The following is a 25,686-nucleotide window of genomic DNA, read 5'->3' as shown; positions in this document are numbered from 1 at the left end:
TAACTTTCACAGGGACCAAGAGACCTGGAGGCAAATGACAAGAGTCAGTGGGACAACAAAGGGGTTTACTCTTGTCATTTGCAGAGCTTTGTCTCTTTAAAGCAAACAGCCTCTTGTTTTTACAGTCACACCCTCCTCATAGTCATAAGCAAACAAATGTTGAGAAAGTGCCAGAATCACTCATGAGCAAGCTCTTTCTTTTTGAATCAGCCTTCCTCATGACTTTCTACCGTCCGCCTAGGGAAGCCTTCCTATGCCACCTACTCCCTCAGCTTATGTGTGCAAAACCAATATCACAGCCAACTCTTTTTAATCTACTAATCCTGATTTCTATCTTTTCTACCTCCATTGCATGGAGCTTTGGAAGGACAAAAATGATTAAGACAAAGTCTCCTTCCTCAAAGATCTTGCAGCCTTGTGAAAGAGACAAATACATATACATTTAATTTTAATAAAATGTGTTTAGCCAGGCACAGTGGCTCATGCCTGTAACCCCAGCACTTTGAGATGCCAAGGCGGGAGGATAGCTTGAGCCCAAGAGTTTGAGACTACCCTGGGCAACATGGCAAGACCCCATCTCTACAAAAAATATAAAACATTAGCCGGGTGTAGTGGCACGCACCTGTAGTCCCAGCTCCTTGGGAGGCTGAGGTGGGAGGATCAATTGAGCTCCAGAATTCTTGGCTGCAGTGAGCCATGACCGCACCCCTGCACTCCAGCCTCGGAGGCAGAGTGAGATTCTGTCTCAAAAATAACAACAGGCTGGGCACAGTGGCTCATGCTTGTATTGCCAGCACCTTGGGAGGCTGAGGGGGGTGGATCACATAAGGTCAGGAGTTCAAGACCAGCCTGGCCAACATGGCAAAACCCCGTCTCTACTAAAAACACAAAAACTAGCTGGGCATGGTGGTGCGTGCTTATAATCCCAGCTACTTGGGAGGCTAAAGCAGGAGCACTGCTTGAACCTGGGGGGCGGAGGTTGCAGTGAGCTGAGATCGTGTCACTGCACTCCAGCCTGGGTGACAGAGTGAGACTCTATCTCAAAAAACAAAACAAAACAAAAAACAATAACAACAACGACAAAAGGCGGGGGGAAAGTGCTATGATACAATTATACATAGGATGCTATGGGAGCACAGAGAAGGGCCACTGAGGCAAATGCAAAGCTCATGAAGGTTTTCAGGGGGAAAATGATACCTAAGTTGAACCACAAAACAATGAATACTGTTTGAACATAAAGCATGAGGCAGGAAACACTGGGCTGTGGCGGCTGGAGGGGTATATACAGGAACTATCATAAAAGTCATGGAGGTCAGGGCTTAGAAGAGGCTTTCAAGCATGGCTTTGAATTATTTATTCCTATTAAAGTTTAAGCTCCTTCAGTGTAGGAACCTGATCTATCTTGCTCACTAATGGATCTTTAATACCTAAAATGGTACCTAGCACCTAAATGGTACTAAATAAGTATTTGTGGAACTGGATGAAAGCTTGGAAATAACACTACCAGATATATATCTCTTATAAATCATTTTGGGAGCTATGTGGGACATCAGTCCTGAGGCTAATGCAATAGTCCAGGTAGTGAATTGAATGAGACCCCAACATGGCAATGAGAGCAGGATAAGGAAGAGGGAACTTATCTGAGAAATGTTTACAAAGTGAAATCAGCAGGAATTAGTAACTGGATGTAGGAGGTCAAAGAGAGGCAAGGATGACTCTTAGTGATAAAGTCTACAGGAGAAGGAACAGGAGTGGTGGCTCATACCTATAATCCCAGCACTTTGGGAGGCTGAGGCATGTGGATCACCTGAGGTCAGAAGTTCCAGACTGACCTGGCCAACATTGTGAAACCCTGTCTCCGCTAAAAAATACAAAAATTAGCTGGGCATGGTGGCTTGTGCCTGTAGTCCCAGCTATGAGAAAGGCTGACGCAGGAAAATCGCTTGAACCCGGGAGGCTGAAATTGCAGCGAGCTGAGATCCCACCACTGCACTCCAGTCTGGGCTACATAGTGAGACCCCATCTCAACAACAACAACAACAACAACAACAACAACAACAACAAAGACTACAGGAGGAGGACTAGATTCGGGGAGGGAACAAAACGATGAAACCTACATGGCTAGAAATTCTATTTTAAAAAATTTCTCTTCCACTTCCCTTTTCATTATCTACCCTTGATCCTCAGAGACCCTCTAGACAGGTGATGTTCAGATCACATTCATCCGGTCATACACATTCAAGTCATGTTTATGTAACTTTGAAATTATATCATTTATGAAATTATAAAATAGAATATAATTATATGCTATTTTTATAGTTTCTTCTTTTCTGAAAATATTTTCAGGTTTGTCATTTACTTATTTAAACCTGGTAAGCAGAGTGGGTTTATCATCTGAGTCTGAAAATTTTGATCCCTGAAGTCCATGTGGCCTTTTTCTATTATCTGTTGTTTCTGCTGATTCTCCCTCAAGTGCCTTTGCTTTCATGTAAGTGTGAGTCTCTTTAACTGTATGTTTGACACTGCTCTTGAAAGTTACACATGAGGATTTCCTGAGGCTCAGAATGAATATGCCTTCCCCTGGGAGGCTGTGCATGTGCTGCTGTCAGATGCTTAGACACACTGCTGCCTGGGAACCATCTCAAACCAAATAATGCTTGAGGCTCTCTGGCTCCCTCAGACTCTGTATGCTTAGAATGCAAATACATGTGAGAGCTGGTCTGTAGCCAATATTTCTAAGGATTTTTTTTCTTTTCTTTTTTTCTCCTGTTTTGCTCAGCTCCAAGGTAGCATTTTCTAGTCTCTTGTGGTTATGAGGCAGAAGAGCATGTTTAGTTCTGCTTAACTCTCATGCTGTTGGGGTTGCACCTGTGGTTAAGGGCTATAGGGACACTTTTGGGACTGTCCCCCTGTGCTGCACTTCTGTCCCCCTCACTCCACAGGGCTAACAACCTTAGCCAACTGGGTGTTGCCCCCAATTCCCTCAGGAAATATGTAGCTTAGGTCTCCCCCAACCCCATTCAATATATTATTCTGAAAACAGGCTTTATCCCAAAACTGGCCATTGAGTCCTCACTTGTCAACCTTTTTCTGCTTTTCAGTTTTTAAAGGCAATTCAAATAACCTAGCCCTCCTTTTATGGAAAAAAAGAAGTATTCTGCTAGAAATGTCGAACTTTGTAATTAACAAAAGGTAGACTCACTCAAAAGTTTTTTGCTTTGGGAATCTGCTGATAAAAATAAAGGTGAGTGGTTGCTTGATTTTATTAAAGAATAAATGTTTATTATTAATAGTCAACAAGATAAATCATTTCAGTTGGCATCATTATCTGTAACACTGTATGCAATTCCAACTAGCACTGTCTTTCTATCTCTGCACCTGGTACTCAGTTGATAAAAGTTATTTGAATAACCAGGGACACAGATGGTGACCTGTACTAGCTTCTAATCATATGACCTTAGGCTTCCATTTTCTCGATTCTGAAATGAAAAGGTTGAACTCTGAACTCTGAAATGAGAAGGTCATATCAGTTGAAAAAGTAGTATGGCTTATTTCAGAGCTAATAATCTGGGCTAATCACATTTCAGCTCTTTTCCCTGGGGAAGGAAGGGGAAAACAGGTTTATCCAGTTACTACTTTTTCCCCCTCTCCTCAGTCTAAAAAATAAAAGAGTTTGTGGCAGCATATGAACATAAATGAATATAGTAACACAGAAATATATACTGATACTTTAAAACCAGAGGAAGAGAAAAGAGATGAACACCACACATTTATTCCCTAATGTCCTATAATTGGGTCCACATCTATGCAAAACTTTGCGGTGGCCCAAGTAGAAAAGAAAACTTGACTAGTTACTAAACTCAAATTGTGTGTAAAATAATGGCAAGCCACAGAAAAGCTTTTCTAGATCCTTGTTCTGAGAAAATCTTCTCCCATGGGTTTTTAAAATCAGATTTCTAGGGCTGCCATAGAAAATTACCACAAACTGGGTGGCTCAGAACAATAGAAATGTATTCTCTCACAGTTTAGGAGGATGGAAGTCTGAAATCGAGGTGTTGGCAGATTCTTTTGGGGGATGCTGAGGCTGTCCCAGCATGACCTCCCAGCTTCTGTTGGCTGCTGGCAATCCTTGGTATTCTTTTTGTTTGTTTGTTTGTTTGTTTGAGATGGGGTCTCTTTCTGTTGCCCAGGCTGGAGTGCAGTGGCATGATCTCAGCTCACTGTAGCCTCCTCCTTGGGCACAAGCAATCCTCCTGCCTCAGCCTCCAAGTAGCTGGAATTACAGGCACGCACCACCACGCCTGGCTTTCTTTTTTTTTTTTTTTTTTGTATTTTTTGTAAAGACAGGGTTTTGCCATGTTGTCCAGGCTGGTCTCAAACTCCTGAGCTCAAGCGATCTGCCTTCTCAGCTTTCTGAGTAGCTGGGACTGCAGGTGTGAGCCACCGAGCCTGGCCCTTGGCATTCTTTAGCTTATATTTGTATCACTCCAAATTCTGCCTGCTGTCTCATGACCTTCCCCTCTGTGTGCCTGTGTCTCTGTATCCAAATTTCATTCTCCTTTCTCTTATAAAGATGCCAGCCATAGGAAAAGCCTACCTAAATCCAGCAGGGCCTCCATCTCAACTTGATTATATCTGCAAAGACCCTGTTTCCAAATAAGGTTGTGTACGAGTGATTCACAGGTACCAGTGGTTAGGTCTTGAATATATATTTTTCGGGCACAAAATTCACAGGTCTTTACAAAAGAAAGCCTGAAGGGTATAGAAGAAGCATTTATACCTCCTCTAGCTGCCCTTCTCCTGGGGTCCAGCCCCTCTTGTGCTCCACTCCTTCGCATCCCATCACCCCAAAGATGACTCCTTGACCACCTGGATGTCCAGCATATTCTGACAGATTGTTCTGAACTGCCCAGAAGGGGCATTAATAAATAACAGTAGCTGGATCAGCTAGTTATTTGTACAAGAAATAGAAAAAGCACTGTCAGTACTTACTGTGAACCGAAGCTTCCTGGAAGAATACCAGATTTTAGAATCATGATCAGTTTATCTTGGGTGAGTCTAATTAAGATTTTGGAATGAGGATCTAGCCATCTTTATCCTTACTCCAAATTTTTATTTGAATAAGCTGCCATATTTGCTGCTGTGTTTTAGATACAGTATGCCACTGGGCATAGTTTTCTGTGCCAAAGTCCAGAGAAATTAAGACAATGGAGGTTCTGGGACTAGTTTTGAGCCTCTGTGGTTAAATGGGTGCTATAGTTTGAAAGTGCCCCCCAGATTCCATGTATTGGAAACCTAATCTCCAACTTAATATGTTGATTGGAGGTGGGGCCTTTGGGATGTAATTAGAATTAGATAAAGTCATCAAGACAGGGCCCCCAAGATGAGACTAGTGGTTTTATTTTATTTTATTTTATTTTATTTTTTTTTGAGACGGAGTCTCTCTGTGTCTCCCAGGCTGGAGTGCAGTGGCGTGATCTCGGCTTACTGCAAGCTCCGCCTCCCGGGTTCACGCCATTTTCCTGCCTCAGCCTCCCAAGTAGCTGAGACTACAGGTGCCCGACACCTCACCCGGCTAAGTTTTTGTATTTTTTAGTAGAGACGGGGTTTCACCGTGTTAGCCAGCATGGTCTCAATCTCCTGACCGCGTGATCCGCCCATCTCGGCCTTCCAAAGTGCTGGGATTACAGGCTTGAGCCACCGCGCCCGGCAGACTAGTGGCTTTATAAGAAGAGAAGACAGAGTTGAAGTGGCAGGCTCTTGCCTTTTGCCATGTTATGACACAGCAAGAAGGCCCTCACTAGACACCGGTGCCATGCTCCTGGACTACCCAGTCTGCAGAACTGTGAGCTAAATAAACTTCTATTGTTTATAAATTACCCAGTCTGTGGTATTCTGTGATCGCAACAGAAAGCAGACTAAGACAATGAGTTAGAGACAGAAGCTGCTCTAAGTGTTAATTGGGGAGCCTCAAGACATAAGCACACTGTTTTGGGGTTCAGACTGGGGCATAGAGCACCAGGGAGAGGGGGGCTTTCTCATTTTTCTGTGGTCACACAGCTTGACCATGCAGCAGGGAGGACCAAATGGAAACCTGTACCATTCAGTGTATGAGAAGATTTGCAGCATGGAGAATGTAGCAAGTAAAGAAGTGTGTTGGAGAAGAGACACTGGTAGCTATGGCAGTGAACAAGTGACTCCTCTCTCAAACACTTCTAAGTAGAGAACTTACTCATATAAGAAAACTGGCTGGACGCAGTGGCTCACACTTGTAATCCCAGCACTTTGGGAGGCCAAGTCGGGCAGATCACTTGAGGTCAGGAATTTGAGACCAGCCTGGCCTGCATGGTGAAACCCCATCTCTACTAAAAATTTAAAGATTAGCCAGTTATGGTGGTGCACACCTGTAATTCCAGCTGCTCAGGAGGCTGAGGCAGGAGAATCACTTGAACCCAGGAGACAGAGGTTGCAGTGAGTCGAGATTGTGCCATTGCACTCCAGCCTGGGTGACAGAATCAGACTCCATCTAAAAAAACAAAAAAGAAAAAAGAATGAATTATTGGCTCCTCTCCCGTAAGCCTTGCAAGCAAAATCAGGGGGCCGTCCAGCCTAGTCATAAGAAAAGTGAAGTGACCTATCTTCTCTCTGACTGCCAACAGAATGGGTCACAAGAAACAAGCTCTTTCTATCTTTATTGGAATTCTTATTTATCTTTTAGAAAATAAATCCTATTTGCATAAAAAGAACTTTATCAGATTTACTTCTTCATGTTCTCTATTCCCAAATTGCCATATTGTCAGATGGGCAATTTGGCCCATCTGACTGACGGAACACTGAGAGGCTGTGATTGATGTGTGCAGAAGAACACAGCTGGAGGGCCATTTGAGTGTAATTACTTGGGGTTTTATTACTCTCCTTGCAAATGAAAAGTGTGAAGATGTGCAAGTGCCAATTGTTCCCAATTACTTGAAAGAGTTTCTGTTAATATCCAACCCCTTTCTGCAATTGTATTGCTAAATCCAAAGGGAAATTACCAGATTATTGTAGAGAATGTTAAGGTGGCTGAGCATGGTGGCTCACACCTGTAATCCCAGCATTTGAGGAGGCCGAGGTGGGAGCATTGCTTGAGCCCAGGCATCCAAAACTAACCTGGGTGACATAGGGAGACCCCATCTCCACAAAAATTTTAAAAATTAGTCAGGTATAGTGAAGCCCATGTATGGTCTTAGCTATTTAGGTGGCTGAGGTGGGAGGATTGCTTGAGCCCAGGAGGTCCAGGCTGCAGTGAGCACCACTGCACTCCAACCCAGGAGACAGAATGAGACTCTGTCTCAAAACAAAAAACAAACAAAAAGGCCGAGCACAGTGGCTCACGCCTGTAACTCTAGCACTTTGGGAGGCTGAGGCGGGTGGATCGCCTGAGGTAAAGAGTTCGAGACCAGCCTGGCCAACATGGTGAAAAGTCATCTCTACTAAAAATAGAAAAATTAGCTGGGCATGGTGGCGGGCACCTGTAATCCCACCTATTTGGGAGGCTGAGACAGGAGAATCGCTTGAATCCAGGAGGAGGAGGTTGCAGTGAGTGGAGATCACACCATTGCACACCAACCTGGGCAACAGAGCAAAAACTCCATCTCAAACAAATAAACAAAAATAACAACAAAAAATATATATCCATATATATTGGTTAAGCTATATATACACACACATATATATAGCTTAATAAAACAATTACATGGTTGAAATACAATCATCAGAAAAGATACCTGAATTCAATTAGAACAGTATGTGTCATATCTTTGATGCTCAATGGAATATTAGTAACAAATGAACAAATAAATAGCCACATAGAAAATACAACATAACTTTATACGAATAATAGTATATTGCCATAACTAGATATGTAAAGTCTCCTTGACCCACACATAAACAGTAAGAGGAAAAACCACAAATCAAATCAAAGTTTTTAAAAATGTTTTTTCCTTTCTAATTTTTTTTAGTTAGCTTTGAGTTCAGCTATCAAAACCGAACTTTTTTTTAACTCATTTTCTCTCCTGACAAAACAAAAGCATAAGTAGAAAAATAAAATAAAATTGGGAATATCCTCTACCTACTAGTCTATGTGCTCTTAACGGACCCAAAAAGTGGAACACACATTTGGTTATGGCACCCTGTTGACCTGTTGAAGTGGGGAGTTTGATTTTGTTAATATGACCTTGGGTGAATCCAGGAGTGCTAGAGTTCTTGAACCGGAAGATGTTTAAAAATAAGAAATAGCAACAAATCTTCAAGTTACTTATGCTTGTTAGGTTGAATTGCGGTGTTGCTCTGGGCTGTCTGAGTAGGTGGCTACTTTAGACAGCCTCTACCAAGTGGGTGGACATCCTCGGGAAACTCAATATTATCCTAAATCTCAGGATTGGAGAATATCTTGCATGCCAATGAATAGCCTGCAGGTACTTATAAATAAGTTGTTCAGTGATCTAGGTGCTTGCTTAACTATTATATCAAAGCATAATCTAAACAGGTAACACAGCATTTGGCCAAGTCATTCATAGTGTTTAGTAATTTACCTATAGAGGACTTGGCCCTGGGAAATGGTTGACTCGAACCTATGTGATTTTAGGAATTTAGGACTCTAAGAAGACCATGTGATGATGTATTGGTTTGGCATACGCCATGCCTGTTCTCCTCTGTCACCTCATAACTTCCATTGGCTCAAATCTTGCAGCACATGTGGGTTTAGGGATTTTACAGATACAAGATGGACCATCTTAGTATTTTTGCCCACTTTTGTTCTCTTATGTTACACCTTTCAGGTTGGAAATAGAACAAATGGGATTATTTGCTGGTAACAGTGTTAGATGACTCGGGGAAGAATAGATTACCCCTAGCTCCTATCAATGCACATTTATATACAATTTAAATAAGTGAGTTAGTAACGTTCCCTATGCAGCAGATGAAGCCCGTCATTCTTATGCTTATTGTGCAGTCCCTGGAGAGCTTCCATTTCCTAGAGCTGATTAACTGGTTACGGGGCTTTTCCCCACTCTTCTCTCTAGTTTTTTGTTGTTGTTGTTGTTTGTTTGTCTTTAGTAAATGCTCAAAAGCCTAGTGAGACAGACTAACAAGAACCAAATAGAGTTTCTCAGTAGGAGTTTTCTATTAATATACAAAGGGGTTTATCACTAAGCCATGGTTTTGCTCATATCCAAAACATAGAGCCAGCAAAGTCCCCTCTGAAAGAGTCTGCCAGTGGACTCAACCCAAGCACCAGCGAGTGTGCTTGTTATTTACAGAGCATTGATGAAGAAAAGATTCTTTTCCTGCTGATACTATAGTGATGTCCAAACTGAGTAATCAAGGTGCCTTTTAAAAGAAAAAAAAATCATCCTCCTAGTAGTTTAAAGATCCAATGTAAAAACACTAATATTTTATCCCATAAGAAAATTTTTTATTTAAAAGCATTGGTTTGTAAGAAGGAATGTCTTTTTGTTTTTGTTTTTTAACCAGGCCTTCCATATGAACTTGATGAACACTGGTTATGCTTTGAACCTCTTCTATGGTCATCATTACCCTAATGGAATTTAGGAACTTATATTATTTCCTATTCCCGTTTCCTAAAGAATTGCAAAAGTTCTTGTTAAGACAGACAGCTGAGGGAAGTGCCTAGGCTTTCAAAAAAAGCCAGCCTTTATGCTACCAGTACATGGGAAAATGTAAAGGAACCCTCCCCAAAAGAGTTTATTCTAGGAAAACAAAGTGAGCAACTCTGAGTGGAACTTTGGTTACAGAAAAGACAAGCTGCTTCCTGGGATGGGGGATTTTACCAAGAAGATAGAATGAGAGAATACAAATAATGGTTGACCTAAGAATTTGCAATTGAAGTTGAGACAAACCAAGCCACCTTCCCAACTCTCCCACTGCTCAGGAGTGATACCAACATCTTATTAATCTAGTGAAGCTCTAGGAATCGGGAAACTGAGTTGTATTTTGGAGAAAAGGAATCAAAAGTCTCTCTCTCTCTCTCTCATTGAAGATATCAAAAAGATCATTTAAAATACATATTATATTTGACTTTATGTTGATCCATTTTCATGCTGCTGATAAAGACATACTTGGGCCTGGGCAATTTACAAAGGAAAGAGGTTTAATGGAGAACTCCAGTTCCAGGTGACTGGGGATGCCTCACCATCATGGTGGAAGGCATGGAGGAGCAAGTCACATTTTACACGCATGGCAGCATGCAAAGAGAGCTTGTGCAGGCAAACTCCTGATTTTAAAGCCATTAGTTCTCGTGAGACTTACTCAGTATCACAAGAACAGCTTGGGAAAAACCCGCCCCGTGATTCAATTACTTCCCGTCAGGTTCCTCCCACAACATGTGGAAATTATGGGAGTTACAAGGTGAGATTTGGGTGGGGACACAGAACCAAACCATGTCATTCTGCCCCGGCCCCTCCCAACACTCATGTCTTCACATTTCAAAACCAATCATGCCTTCCCAACAGTCCCACGAAGTCTTAACTCATTTCAGTATTAACTCAAAAGTACAGTCCAAAGTCTTATCCAGATAAGGCAAGTCCCTTCTGCCTATGAGCCTGTAAAATCAAAAGCAAGCTAGTTACTTCCTAGACATAATGGAGGTACAGGAATTGGGTAAATACAACCATTCCAAATGGGAGAAATTGGCCAAAACAAAGTGGCTACAGGCCCCATGAAAGTCCAAAATCCAGTGGGGCAGTCAAATCTTAAAGCTCCAAAATGATCTCCTTTGACTCCATGTCTCACATCCAGCTCATGCTGATGCAAGAGGTGGGTTCCCATGGTCTTGGGCAGCTCTGCCTCTGTGGCTTAGCAGAGTACAGCCTCCCTCCCAGCTGATTCACAGACTGGCATTGAGTGTTTGCAGATTTTTGAGGTACATGGCACAAGCTATCGGTGGATCTACCATCCTGGGGTCTGGAAGAGGGTGGCCCTCTTCTCACAGCTCCACTAGGCAGTGCCCCAGTAGGGACTCTGTGTGGGGGCTCTGACCCCACATCTCCCTTCTGCACTGCCCTAGCAGAGGTTCTCCATGAGAGCCCCACCACCTGGGCATCCAGGCATTTTTGTACATCCTCTGAAATCTAGGAGGAGGTTCCCAAACCTCAGTTCTTGACTTCTGTGCGCTGGCAGGCTCAACACCACGTGGAAGCTGCCAAGGCTTGAGGCTTGCACCCTCTGAAGCCACAGCCTGAGCTCCACATTGCCCCCTTTCAGCCACGGTTGAAGTGGCTGGGACGCAAGGCACTAAGTCCCTAGGCTGCACACAGCATAGGGACCCTGGGCCTGGCACATGAAACCACTTTTTCTGCTAGGCCTCTGGGGCTGTGATGGAATGGGCTGCCGTGAAAACCTCTGACATGCTCTGGGTATATTTTCCCCATTGTCTTGGACATTAACATTCGGCTCCTCATTACTTATGCAAATTTCTGCAGCTGGCTTGAGTTTCTCCTCAGACAATAAGATTTTCTTTTCTTATTGCAGCATTGCAGCATTGTCAGGCTGTGAATTTTCCCAACTTTTATGCTGTGTTTCCCTTTTAAATCTGAATGCCGTTAACAACACCCAAATCTCCTCTTGAATGCTTTGCTGCTTAGAAATTTCTTCCCCCAGATACTCTAAATCATCACTCTCAAGTTCAAAGTTCCACAATCTCTAGGGCAGAGACAAAATGCCGTCAAGTCTCTTTGCTAAAACATAACAAAAGTCACCTTTGGTCCAGTTCCCAACAAGTTCCTCGCCTCCATCTGAGGCCACCTCAGCCTGGATCTTATTGTTCATATCACTATCAGCATTTTTGTCAAAACCATTCAACAAGTCTCTAGGAAGTTCTAAACTTTCCCACATTTTCCTGTCTTCTTCTGAGCCCTCTAAACTGTCCCATCCTCTGCCTGTTACCCACGTCTAAAGTCATTTTCACATTTTCGAGTATCTTTTCAGCAACACCCCACTCTACTGGTACTAGTTTACTGTATTCGTCTGTTTTCACACTGCTGATAAAGACATACCCGAGAATGGGCAATTTACAAAGGGAAGAGGTTTAATGGAGAACTCACAGTTCTACATGACTGGGGATGCCTCACAATCATGGTGAAAGGCAAGGAGGAGCAAGTCACATCTTACATGGATGGCCAGAGAGCTTGTGCAGGTAAACTCCTATTTTATCAGATCTCGTGAGACTTATTCACTATCATGAGAACAGCATGGGAAAGATCCCACCCCCAAGATTCAATTACCTTCCACTGGGTTCTTTCCACAATGCATGGGGATTGTGGGAGCTACAAGATGAGATTTGGGAGGGGATACAGGACCAAACCATATCAGATTTTATTTTCAAACGCATTTTCTTAAAAACAAATACAAGATGCTTTTCAAATAAATTATTTACACATATTCCAATTGGCATATATATTTTGTTACCATAAAAAGGTAATATACACATATGGTTGTAAACGAAGAAGAAACAGATAGTAGGCTACATGTAAAAATGATAAAGGGCTGCAGCTAATTGAGCTAATGGAGTTCCTTTCCTCATGGGGGCCCAGTGTACAATAGCTGCAGACAGCAGCTTCCTTGGTAGTGTATGCAGCCTGTTTCTTGTATGGGCTGCTCTAAGGGACCTTGGAGACAGGCCTTTCAGATGGATGTTCATGTCTCTGACCTTGCACTACTCTCAGTGCAGGCTCCAAATAGGTATTCGAGGTGCCTTTGGAAAGCCCCAGGGTGCCATGGCCAGGGTTCACATTGGCCAAGTCATCATGCCCATCCGCACCAACCTGCAGAACAAGGAGCATGTGACTGAGGCCCTATGCAGGGCCAAGTTCAAGTTCCCCGGCCACCAGAATATCCACTTCTCAAAGAAGTGGGACTTTACCAAGTTCAATGTGGATGAATTTGAAGACATGATGGCTGAGAAGCAGCTTATCCCAGATAGCTGTGGGGTCAAGTACAACCCCAATCCTGATCCTCTGGACAAATGGTGGGCCCTGCACTCATGACGGCTTCTACTGTGCTGCCCTCTCCTAATGCCCACCAATAAATCCTACTTCCTGTCCACCTTAAAAACAAATGATAAAGGGTAGTCACCTCTTGGGAATGAGAATAGGGCTGGTGTGGAAGTGAGTTTTTACTTCTCACTTGACATATTCCAAGTTTGAAAAACTGTTCCAAAGTGGGTATCATTTTTATAATAATTAAATTTCAAAAAATATTTCACTGTGTGACTAATCTGTGCAAGGGCAGAATGCAGAGGAGGGAGGCATTAGAGCCACATGCAAGGAACACCAGAGTCCCAGTGTGTTGGACTGCAGAAAGCCATTACTTATCATATTTGGCTAATAAATACAGTATGAAGATTACTTGTGATTTGTAATCTCTTAATTACAGATACACACAAAAGACAAGTCATGAATCACCCCAAATTGGAAGCAAGCAAGGTGTCCTTCAGTGTGTGAATGGATAAGCAACTATGGTGCATTTAGATAAGAGAATATTACTCAGTGCTAAAAAGAAATGAGCTATCAGCCATGAAAAGATGTGGAGGGTATTACAGTCATATTACTCAATGAAAGAAGCCAGTCAGCAATGGCTGCAGATATACAATTCCAACTATATGACATTCTGGAAAAGGCAAAACCACGGAGACAGGAAAAAGATCAGCGGTTGCCAGAGGCTGGGGAAGGGGTGAAAGAGTAGGATGAATCGGTGGAGAACAGGGGGATTTTAGCCCAATGGAGCTAGTTCTGTATGAAACTGTAATGATGGATATAGGACTTTATGAATTTATCAAAATCCATAGAACTGTACAATACAAAGAGTGAATTTTAATGTATACGACGGATTCAATTAATAATAATGTATCCATATTGGTTTGTCAATTGTAACAAATGTACTACATTAACAAAATGGTAACAGCCTAACTGTTGGGCAGAGAGAGGATGCATGGGAGCTCTCTGGACTTTCTGCTCAGTTTTTCTGCAAACCTAAAGCTGCCCCCAAAAACTAAAACCCAAATTAAGAACAAAGTTAACGCTGTTTAAACATCATAATAATAAAAGGCTACTAATAACATACTAATGTAGAAAACTAGTATTTCAAAACCAAGTCAGGACTATGATGCTCTCATCCATGTTTCTTTGTTTGTTGTTTTCAAGGTTAGGCGATGCTTTCCTTCGCTGTCCAGTTTGCAGAGCCGTCTTGGAGCTGGTGCGGGTCCTCCCTCGGTCGTCCTGGCTCTTGGGAAGGAACCAGGCGGGCTGCGGACCTGGCGCGCCCTCGTGCGCCCTCAAGTCCTTGGAAAGCGCAGATCTCGTGCGCTCTCCAGCGCCCTGCCAGGGTGCAAGGGCAGGACAGGTACATCCCGCATGCTGCGGTGGCGATCAGCGCGGACACGGAGCCCGGCTCCACCCGTCCGCCCAGCCCCGGGGTTCTGCCAGAGCGCCGGGCGCAGAGCAAGCGGGTCCGAGCTCCAGCACCTTCGGCAGCTCCCGGCCCCGGGGTACGAACGGCGGCCGTGGCTCACCGGGTGCAGGAGCAGTCGGCCAGGACACTAGAAGAGAAGCCTAGAGCAGGGCGAGTTTGTTTCCCCACCTCCTCTGGCCGGCTCAGGCTCTTAAACCCGCCGTGCAACAGACGCAGGTACCCGCTCAGGACGCTCAGTCAGTGGTGCAGGAAGCCCGGGTCGCGGTGCACCGTGTTTAAAAATAAACACCCACTTCCCTCGGGGCCATTGGTATTTATTCTATTTAAATTACACAGATTGTTTCCATTCCTTGGCGTCTGAAGTATTAAGGCTGAAGTCTGCTTTCCCAGCTATTTGCATGTATTTGTTTAGGGACGGAGTCGCTCTGCAACACGGGCTGCTCCTATGGCAACTGCTGCAAAACAAGATCAGGCTTCACCAGGGTCGGGGGAGGAAACCTCCCAAGAAAGCCAGGCACTGGAGTCACGGGTGTGGATGTCCTTTTAGGGCCTAGGAAAGGAGGGTCTGATGAGAAGGCATTGAAGAAAAGCCAGTATGACGACGATGCTTTCATGGTGAAGTTTTGTGCATTTTCTACTGAATATTTTTTAAAGTATGCCCTTCTTTTTGAGTTAGAAGGAAATATTGGCATTCAGAGTTAATGCTTCTTAAAAACAGTTATATGGAAGGGAAAGTATTCCACCTTAGCTCATTTGCATACAGTTGCATTATCCTTGATCTTTGTTTATATATATACGTGTCCAATGAATATACTGTAGGATGTGTATGTAATTATTGTATCATATGTATAGCATAGAATATAATTATATAACTTTTCTTTTGAAACTTTGTGCTTCAGAGAAGACACTTTTTGGGAAACTCCTGCACACTTTATACACTGAAGTTCTTTTTTTTGAGACAGAGTCTCACTCTGTTGCCCAGTTTTAAGTTTCTCTTTTGAGAGGCAGTAAGTGATGATTAGGGAGAATGAATGGACCACAGAGACCGAAATGAACTTGTAAGTGATTCTCTTTGGAATCTGAATGGGCCTGAGAGTCAGACCTTATCTTGGGAAAAAGTCTGTCAGGTGTGGTCACATTCGTCAGGCTCTTTTTCTGAGATAATGAGATTCCAGGGAGGGCATAGAAAGCATTTAGCTTTCCTTTGGTAAGCTTCCTTGGTCAGATAAGGACATTCGAGAAATAGTCCCTGCCCTTGGGGTTTGGGGAGGCACAAGACGAGGTTAGAGGGACCTTCATTCTGAGGCTTATTTCTGAGGCCGCTCAGCTTTCAAAAGCCCTCAGGATGCTCAGGTACCATATTTTGAGGCATGATTTTTCTATACCCCCAACATCATCAAACCACCTCATTTAAGCTTCATGTGATAGCCCATGGTTCCTTTCTAGGTTTTCTTTTGTTTTGTTTTGAGACTGAGTCTGGCTATGTCCCCAAGGCCGGAGTGCAGTGGTGCAATCTCAGCTCACTGCAACCTCCACCTCCTGGGTTTAAGAGATTCTCCTGCCTCAGCCTCCCCCGTAACTGGAATTACAGGCACATGCCGTGACGTCCAGCTCATTTTTGTATTTTTAGTAGAGACAGGGTTTTGCCATGTTGGCCAGGCTGGTCTCAAGATACCCACTCACTTCAGCCTCCCAAAATGTTGGGATTACAGGCGTGAGTCACCTCGCTTGGCCTATCTTAAGTTCTTATATTAAATATAGAGTTGACGTTTAGGATTCCTCTGGATCCAGCCTAAAAAGCAAGTCTTTATTTCCTTCTAAAGAAAAGGCTTATAACCCTATCAGACCCAATGCTCACCATTTTTTTCTTTTTTTGGAGACAGGGTCTTGCTATGTTGCCCAGGCTAGACTGCAGTGACTATTCAATACTGGTACCATCAGACCGCACTGCTTGAACTCCTGAACTCAAGGGATCCTCCTGCTTCCCCTATAGCAACAGGCATGCACCAATCATCTTTTCTTTCTTTTCTTTTTTTTTTTTTTTTTTTGAGGAGGAGTCTCACACTGTTACCTGTCACACTGCACCTAGAGTGCAATGGCACTATCTTGGCTCACTACAACCTCTGCCTCTCAGGTTCAAGCGATTCTCCTGCCTCAGCCTCCCAAGTAGCTGGGATTACAGGCACCTGCCACCATGCCCGGCTAATTTTTTGTACTTTTAGTAGGGACCAGGTTTCACTATGTTGGCCAGGCTGATCTCGAACTCCTGACCTTGTGATCCACCAACCTTGGCCTCCTAAAGTGCTGTGATTACAGGCGTGAGCCACGGAGCCTGGCCCATGATCACTTTTTATAAACAAAATTTTCAGTACTACCTACTATGCTTAATTTTTTAAAAATAGTCTTTATTTTTAAGAGCAGTTTTAAGTTCACAGCAAAATTGAGTAGAAGGTAGGGACAGAGATTTCCCATACACATAGCTTCCCCTACGCATATCTTCCCCTATTTATCAATATCTCCCACCAGAGTGGTACATTGTTGCAATTGATGATGCTACATTGACACATCATTATCACCCGAAATCTGTGATTTACTTATGGTTCACTCTTGTACATATGATGGGTATGACCAATGTCTACTGACATGTATCCACCATTATAGTATCATACTGAGTAGTTTCACTGACCTAAAAACCCTCTGAGATCCATCTCTTCATTCCTCCCTCCCCACCAACCCCTGGCAAACACTGTTCTTTTCACTGTCTCCATAGTTTTACCTTTTCCAGACTGTCATATAGTTGGAATCATACAGTATGGAGCCTTTGCAGATTGGCCTCTTTCACTTAATAATATACATTGTAGGTTTCCTTTCTGCCTTTTCATGGCTTGAGAGCTCATATCTTTTGAGCACTAAAAATTTTCCATTGTCTGGATGTACCATAGTTTTTTTCACACATTCACTTACTGAAGGACATCTTGGTCATGTCCACGTTTGGGCAATTATGAATAAAGCTTCTATAAGCATTCACGTGCAGGTTTTTGTGTGGACATAAGTTTTCAACTCATCTGGGTAAATACAAGAGCTATGATTGCTGGATCATATGACAAGAGTATGATTAGGTTTACATTAATAAGAAGCCTCCAAACTGTCTTCCAAATTGTCTGTATCATTTTGCATTTCCACCAACACTGTGGAAGAATTCCAGTTGCTCCACATCCTCACCAGCATTTGGTGTTGTGGTGTTCAAGATTTCGGCTATTCTAATACGTGTGTTGTAATGTCTCATTGCTGTTTTCATTTGCATTTCCCTGATGATATATGATGTGGAGCATCTTTTCATGTATTTGCCATATAACAAATATCCTTAACACTTCTTTAACAATCCTGAAATGCAATTCGTAGCTAATATCATTTACCTACAATATAATTGTTAAAATAGTCAATACAATGCTCTAAGAAATAAAGGACTAAAAGGAAAGTGATTAATAATGACATAATACAGGGACCCCACAAGAGAAGACATGATGAAGTAGACAGATGATTGCCCTTAAATGTAATAGGATCACCATGGAAGTGCCTCGTATTGGCAAGTAAAATATCCCAAATCAGCAATGAGATTCTCTGAAATGGCAAACAGCTCTTAGTAAAGCAAGCAAAACAAAGTATAATCTTCCCTCTTTTCACATTGTAGTTGCATTTGTGGAAATTTACTGTATATTAAAATTACACAAAACACATTTCGTGTTTATATATAAAATGGAGTTGAACTCTAGATGCAGATAATTATACATAGGGTGCTTAGTTTGTTTTTCTTACACAAACATCTGTTGGGATATTCAGAATTTGACAGAACTGTCTCATGCCAACAGTGCCACTCCAATATTGTGAAAAAAAATCCTACTTTAAAAACCACTGTTCTAAAAGATGGAACTTGGTTGAGTGTGGTGGCTCATGCTTGTAATCTCAACACTTTGGGATGCTGAGATGGGAGGATTGCTTGATTGAGCCCAGGAGTTCAAGAGCAGCCTGAGCAACATAGCAAGACCCAGTCTCCACCAAAATTTTTGTAAATTAGCTGGGCATAGGGCATGCGCCTGTACTCCCAGGAGGCTGAGGTGTTACTTACTGGTAGAGGGTCTTGACTGCAAGTTGTCTGGGTTAAAGGCATTTTTGAATGAAGAAGTGGACAAAATGCACAGCAAAGCAAGGACAGAATGAAACAAAGAAAGCTGAGATTTATTGAAAGTAAAGGTACACTTCACAGTGGGAAGCAGTTGGAGCAGCAGCTCAAGAGCCCAGATGCAGACTCTTCTTGGGTTCAAATACCCCCTATAGGTTTCCCATTGGCCACTAGGTGTTCACCTCATGTAAATAGAGTAGTGGCTCACAATCAGTGTGATTGGTTATGGACAGCAACCAATCAGAGGCTGAAGTTACAAAGGTCACACTGGTATGCACACATCGGATTGGTCTCGGACAGCAACCAATCAGAGGCTGAAGTGAAGTTACAAAGGTCACACTCGTATGCACACATCGGATTGGTCTCGGACAGCAACCAATCAGACTCTAAAGTGAAATTACAAAGTTGCACTTCTATGCAAACCAAGACTTGGCTGGCAATCAGCCTCATTGGTTGCAGATAGCAACCAATCAGAGGCTGAAGTTACAAAGTTACACTCCTATACAAAGGTCTGATTGGTTGCAATCAGAGGTACTTTCAATTTCCCATCTGCCTGAGCGGAAAAGATAGGGGTTTGCAAAGGGAGTAGCCACTGATCCTTGTCACTCAGGTGTGGATAGTTAGGGTTCTCCTTTCCAGGACCTATTCTCCTACCTCAGGAAGACTGATTGAGCTAAAGAGCGAGGCTGCTTTGAGCCATGATCACGCCACTGCACTCAAGCCTGGGTGACAGAGCAAGACCCTGTCTAGGAAAAAAAGAAAGAAAGAAAGAAAAGAAAAAGAAATAGAAAAAGATGTAACTCTTTCTCCAACAGGAACATTATGAATTTTATTCACTGACTTGAGATTTGAGTCCAAGAAGGAAGGTGAAGTTGCTGAAAAACCAGACTCACTTAAAAGTCAAAAGCTGAGCCAGGCACGGTGGCTCACACCCGTAATCCCAGCATGTTGGGAGGCCAAAGTAGGTGGATCACGTGAGGTCAGGAGTTCAAGACCAGCCTGGCCAGCATGGTGAAACCCCATCTCTACTAAAAATACAAAAATTAGCCGGTCATGGTGGCAGGTGCCTATAATCCCAACTACTCAGAAGGCTGAGAATCGCTTGAACCCGAGAGGTGGAGGTTGCGGTGAGCTGAGATCACACCATTTCACTCCAGCCTGGGTGACAAGAATGAAACTCTGTCTAAAAAAAGAAAAAAGAAAAAAAGAAAAGTCTAAAGCTGGTGAACTAATCCCAATGAGAAGCTTGGCACTGAAATGATGAGTTTATTCACAGAGAAAAAGAGCAAAGTCTCCAAAAGCTTTTCTAGGCATTTTGTAACTGAGCCGGTCCCAAGCACAGGTGCAGGAGTTCCTAGCTCAGCCACGGGGAATAACACTGCAGGGAATGCATGGCCAGGGATGAGCTGAATGAAATGGGGGGGGAATGGGATCCAGTATCCCGTCTCTTCATCTCCAAACAGCTGCCTGCCTGTAGAAACCATTTCAAGCTAGCTTGAGCACAGCGTCCCCTCTGCAGGGCTGCATGCCATTTGCTCGTCCAGCAATCCCGTAACTCATAGGCAGATGCTGTGTGCCGTATACCAAATAGCAAAGTGGAGCTGTGCGGGGCAGGAAAACTGGATCGAGAGGAAAGAGATGAGGCAATCATTCTTGGCTGCACAACAGAATCTCTTGGGAAGACTTGCTGGGCCCATTCCTATGGTATTCTTTTTTTCTTGATAAATGTTAGCGATTTTATTAGTCTTATGTCCTTGCTTTTGTGTACTCTCTGTCCCCAGGGAGATTATTTTTGAGAATTACCCCTAAATTTTCATTGTTTTTTCCCTTCAAATTCAGTGCTTATGAGACACATTATGAAATGGAGAAGCGACTCCACATTTGTTTAATACATTACTTCCTCCACTTAACCTCTTGCTTATTGGAGCTAAAAGCAGACTCTGTAGTTCTTATCTCCTAGTCGCTCTAATCCGCACTCTCCTAACCGGGAATTTACCATCATAGTTTCAATGCAATGGCAGTTTCATTTTCTTTTTCCATCCTAATCCAGTGGTTAGCTTAACTTGCTCTGCAGTGAAATATACCCATGGTATTCTGACTTAATTGACTGAGTGCATGACCCAGGCATCAATAATTTTTAAAAGCTGATAAGGTGATTCTAATGTGCAGTTGGGGTGCAGAATACCAATCTGGCAGCTGGAAACAAAAAAGAGTGAACATTTTCCCATTTGGTGCTTCCACAAAGTAATTAAATACATATAAATGCTGGGAAAAAAGAAGGCTAAGTCCCAAGCTATAAACTAGTTATATGATGTTGAGCTGGTTATCTAAGACTCAGTGTCGTCTTTAAAAGGAGGGAAATTATAGCACCAGCCATATACAGGTGTGAAGATTAAATGAGTTAATATGTGTAAATCACTTAGCATGCTGCTTGGCAGTGCCCAATAGACAGGCCCAAGGCACAGTGGTTCATGCACGTAGTCCCAGCGCTTTGGGAGGCTGAGGCAGTAGGTTCGTTTGAGCCCAGGAGGTTGAGGCTGCAGTGAGCCATGATCGTGCCACTGCATTCCAGCCTGGGAGACAGAGACTGAATCTCCAAAAAAAAAAAAAAAAAAGGGGGGTGGGTGCTGGGCACAGTGGTTCATGCCTGTAATCCCAGCATTTTGGGAGGCCGAGGTGTGCGGATCACTGAGGTCAAGAGTTCAAGACCAGCCCAACCAACATGGCAAAACCTCGTCTCTACTAAAAATACAAAAATTAGGCCAGGCGCTGTGGCTCATGCCTGTAATCCCAGCACTTTGGGAGGCCAAGGCGGGTGGATCACAAGGTCAGGAGATCAAGATCATCCTTGCCAACATGGTGAAACCCGTCTCTACTAAAAATACAAAAATTAGCCGTGCGTGGCTGTGCGCACCTGTAGTCCCAGCTACTCAGGACGCTGAGGCAGAAGAATTGCTTGAACCTGGGAGGCAGAGGCTGCAGTGAGCTGAGATCGTGCCACTGCACTCCAGCCTGGGTGACAGAGTGAGACTCTGTCTAAAAAAAAAAAAAAAAAAAATAGCTGGGCTTGGTGGTGCACACCTGTAATCCCAGCTACAAGGGAGGCTGAGGCAGGAGAATTGCTTGAACTCAGGAGGTAGAGGTTGCAGTGAGCCAAGATTACACCACTGCATTCCAGTCTAGGAGAGAGAGCAAGACTCCTCAAAAACAAACAAGAAAAGAAGTGCCCCAAAATGACTGCTGTTTCATCATTATCCTCATTGTCATTTTGGAGAATAAAAACATTAGAGGTTTATATACAACATATTTGCCACCATAAATAAGTGCAGATTCTGAAATTCAAAGCAAAAAATTTTTAAAAATCATTTTATATTTGCTAAGAGCTTTTCCTTTGAACAGAGACTGGGGGAGGCAGTTTCATAGATTTCAATGTTCATAACTGGATCCGTCCCCAGTCTTTTTTTGGCATTCTCAGCCTTGAACCGCGTCCTGTTAATCTTCCTCCACAAAAGCCCGTACTAGCTTTTATTTATGTTCTCTCAGAATATCCCATGTCTGTAATTTGTGTTGATTTATGCTCTATAAATACTAATTCCAGACTTGTGTAGCCAGCACTTTCTGGCCCCAAGTGCTCCACAAAATGGACTCAGATTGTCTTCTTGTATAATGCACAGTCTATCGGGTTGGTGAAAGGTGATAAAATGATCTGCAGAGCTCAGATGGAAAGAACCGCCTGGGAGAGCCAGGCTCCTAATCACTTAAATCCTTTCCAAACATGGGGAGGGGGTGGTGCAAGGGAGAATGAGAGCAGACAAAGCTGGTTGTCATTATTATGATTAGGCTTTTGCTCTAAGCCTCCAGAGAGTTGTGAGCTGGGGTAAATGATGTGAAGGATTCATTTGGCCTGGATAGAGACAGGCTCAAGGGGCTGCACCAGTAAAAGTGGGATGAACAGCATCTTAGACTCCCTTTCCTCTAAGCCCACTGCAAGCCACAGCCTCCCAAGCAGCCCAATGTGATAAGACAAATCCAAGGAAAAAAGAAGGAATACGCTTCCTCCTGAGAGCTAGATCGTCATGTCTCTAATCCCCCCAAACTGTTTTCCGTCAGGAATCTTATTTGTAAGCAACAGAATCCAACTCCAATGACTTTGGAAGGAAGAAATTTAGCAGAAGGCTATTCAGGAGCTCTGGCTCGTGCTGAGCAGATGGGAGAAGCAGGCTCAGAGTCAAAGTTTTAGTGGGAGGCAGGAGCACAGGTCAATCAGTGAGGACACCAGTGCAGTGGGCATCGGACATGACCACAGTGCTCACCCATGGCTGATGCTGGCACGAGATAGTGGTTGCTGCTGCGGGCATCGCTACCTCTGCACTTGGGAACTTGCCAGTGCCCTCCCATCTGCCACCACCCACCTATCCATGGTTTCTCCACCACCCTGCTGCCTGGGGTGCAGCAACCCCCAAACAGATGCAGCTTTGGGCCAGCCTTATGGAAAAGAAAGCAAATTCCCCGAATGTCTGAATCACAAACACAGAGACCACCCCCGTGACAGTGGAAATAAATGCCCTGGCCTCTGACCCCTACAGATCCATGTTCCTGCCCTTAAACCGTGCAGTGAGAGGAGGGCTGGGCTGCCGAACAGGTGGAGAGAAGAATGTGGTGTGTCCCCTAGGGGTTGGTGCTGGGGCTCATATTGTCTCCAGGGTTTCGTGCCTTTCTGTGTGGTTGAGGGCAACATTTCTCAGAAGTATGTGGATACCTGGGATTTTAAGAGGGTATCATGGCAACTGTTTCCCTCTCTAGTTTTAGAGGTGATGGTGACAAATATCTCTTATCTGAGAGCCTTTGAGTACGTACCAACTAATCATGTGGGGCAGTTGGTGGGGATCAGGTTCAAAGACGGGTGACACAGTCACTCTATTGAGTTAGCACCAGCTGAGCACAACAGGCCACCATGTTGTCTCTGATGACCATGCAGCATGGCAAGCTGCTTGTTGTCATCCCACATCCATTTTCCCCTTCTTCCTTGGCAAATGGCAAGCCAGCTAAAAATTGTATTTCCCAGTCTCCTCCTCCTCCTCCTCCTCCTCCTTCTCCTCCTCCTTCCTCCCTCCTTCCCCTCCACTCTACCTCGCCTCCCCCTTTGCCTCCCCCTCCCCCCTCCTCTTTCCTCTCATTCTCTTTCTCCCCCTCCTTTTCCTTCTCCTTCTCCTTCTTCTGACAGAGTCTCGCTTTGTTACCCAGGCTGGAGTGCAGTGGTGCGATCATGGCTCACTGCAGCCTCAACCTCCTGGGCTTAAATGATCCCTCCACGTCAGCCTCCCAAGCAGCTGAGACTATAGGCACACACCACCACGCCTGGCTAATTGTTAGATTTTTTTCGTAGATATATGGTTTTTGCTATGTTGCCCAATGTGGTCTTGAACTCCTGTTCTCAAGTGATCCTCCTACCTCAGGCGTCCAAAGTGCTGTGATTACAGGTATGAGCCATCGTACCCTGCCTACCCTCAGCCTTTTTTACAGCTAGGTGTGGCCATGCAGCTAAGTTTGCATCAGTGAATTGTGAGAGGAAATGATGCATGACATTTTGATTTCCACCGGGCGCAGTGGCTCACGCCTGTAATCCCAACACTTGGGGAGGCTAAATCTGGCGGGTGGATCACTTGAGCTCAGGACTTCAAGACCAGTCTGTCCAACATGGTGAAAACCTGTCTCTACCAAAAATACAATTTTGCCTGCAATTCCAGCTACTGGGGAGGCTGAGGCAGGAGATTCACTTGAACCTGGGAGGTGGAGGTTGCAGTGAGCCGAGATCGCTCCACTGCACTCCAGTCTGGGCAACAGACTGAGACAGAGGGAGACTCCACCCTAAAAAAAAAAAAAAAAAAAAAAAAAAAAATTTCTTTTTTGGTCTTACTCCCTTAAAACACTCCCCCAAATTTGACCTTTACTTCCCCCCAAATTGTTACAGATTTTCATTTGTTCCCTTTCTTAAATCAGAAAATGGCTATATGTGCTGCTTGGCTTTGATCATGTAGATTAATTCATAGCCCTAGGTCAATTTTTTTTTTCCTCCAGATGGAGTCTTGCTCTGTCACCCAGGCTAGAATGCAGTGGTTCAATCTCAGCTCACTGCAACCTCCACCTCCTGTGTTCAAGAGATTCTCCTGCCTCAGCTTCCCAAGTAGCTGGGATTATAGGCACGCGCTACCACGGCCGGCTAATTTTTGTATTTTTAGTAGAGACGGGGTTTCGCCACGTTGGCCAGGCTGGTCTCCAACTCCTGACCTCAAGTGATCTGCCTGCCTCAGCCTTCCAAAGGGCTGGGATTAAATGCATGAGCCACCATGCCCAGCCCAGGAGCTCTTAATCAGGGTTTTATGAATACTTAAGGAATTTGGGGATATAAGCCACGTGAGTTCATGAACTTAAATTGGGGAAAAAATGTCTTCATTTCAACTTAACTTTAACTGAAATTGAGTGTATTTTTCAATTATGAATACAGGAAAGTAACCACAGTATTAAGAGTACAGGTAACTTTGTGACCAACAGAAATATATTTTTATTTCACATTTCAGTTGAAGATATCTCAAAATATTATTTGTGCTCTTCACTAGTTTGAAATTGTGACACTAGACAATTTGACCCTACTAGATCTTTCTATTTAATGTATTAATAAAGAAGCAAATGTATTGGTAATTCACACATTTGCTTTATATGCATTGTGATGAATATATTTCAATATAATTGGTATCTTTTATAATCCTATGCATTTTATTTTACATCTTTGAAATAATTATTCTGAGGCTAGGCATGATGGCTCTCGCCTGTAATCCAACCACTATGGGAGGCTGAGATGGGAGGATCACTTGAGGCCAGGAGTTTGAGACCAGCCTGGTCAACATAGCAAGATCTCATCTCTATTAAATAATAATAATAATGATAAAAAGAAAAAAATTATTCTGAGATAGAGTCCATAAGCTTCACCAGACTGTCAAAGGGGACCTTGTCACAAAAAACTTAAGAAGCAACATGGTTTC

General features: G+C 43.6%; 1 non-coding gene across 1 annotated transcript; it reads left to right on the top strand.

The window, feature by feature from the left end:
- The first annotated feature begins 12,543 nt into the window (after positions 1 to 12,543).
- Positions 12,544 to 12,678, top strand: LOC114680490 (small nucleolar RNA SNORA70). The gene has a single exon (XR_003732709.2). It is a non-coding gene; the product is annotated as a small nucleolar RNA SNORA70 (small nucleolar RNA).
- Positions 12,679 to 25,686: the final 13,008 nt, after the last annotated feature.

The sequence above is a fragment of the Macaca mulatta genome, chromosome 8, assembly GCF_049350105.2.
Source record: "Macaca mulatta isolate MMU2019108-1 chromosome 8, T2T-MMU8v2.0, whole genome shotgun sequence".
Classification (NCBI taxonomy): domain Eukaryota; kingdom Metazoa; phylum Chordata; class Mammalia; order Primates; family Cercopithecidae; genus Macaca; species Macaca mulatta.
The sequence above is the reverse complement of the archived record's forward strand: the minus strand, read 5'-3'. Positions and strand labels throughout refer to the sequence as shown.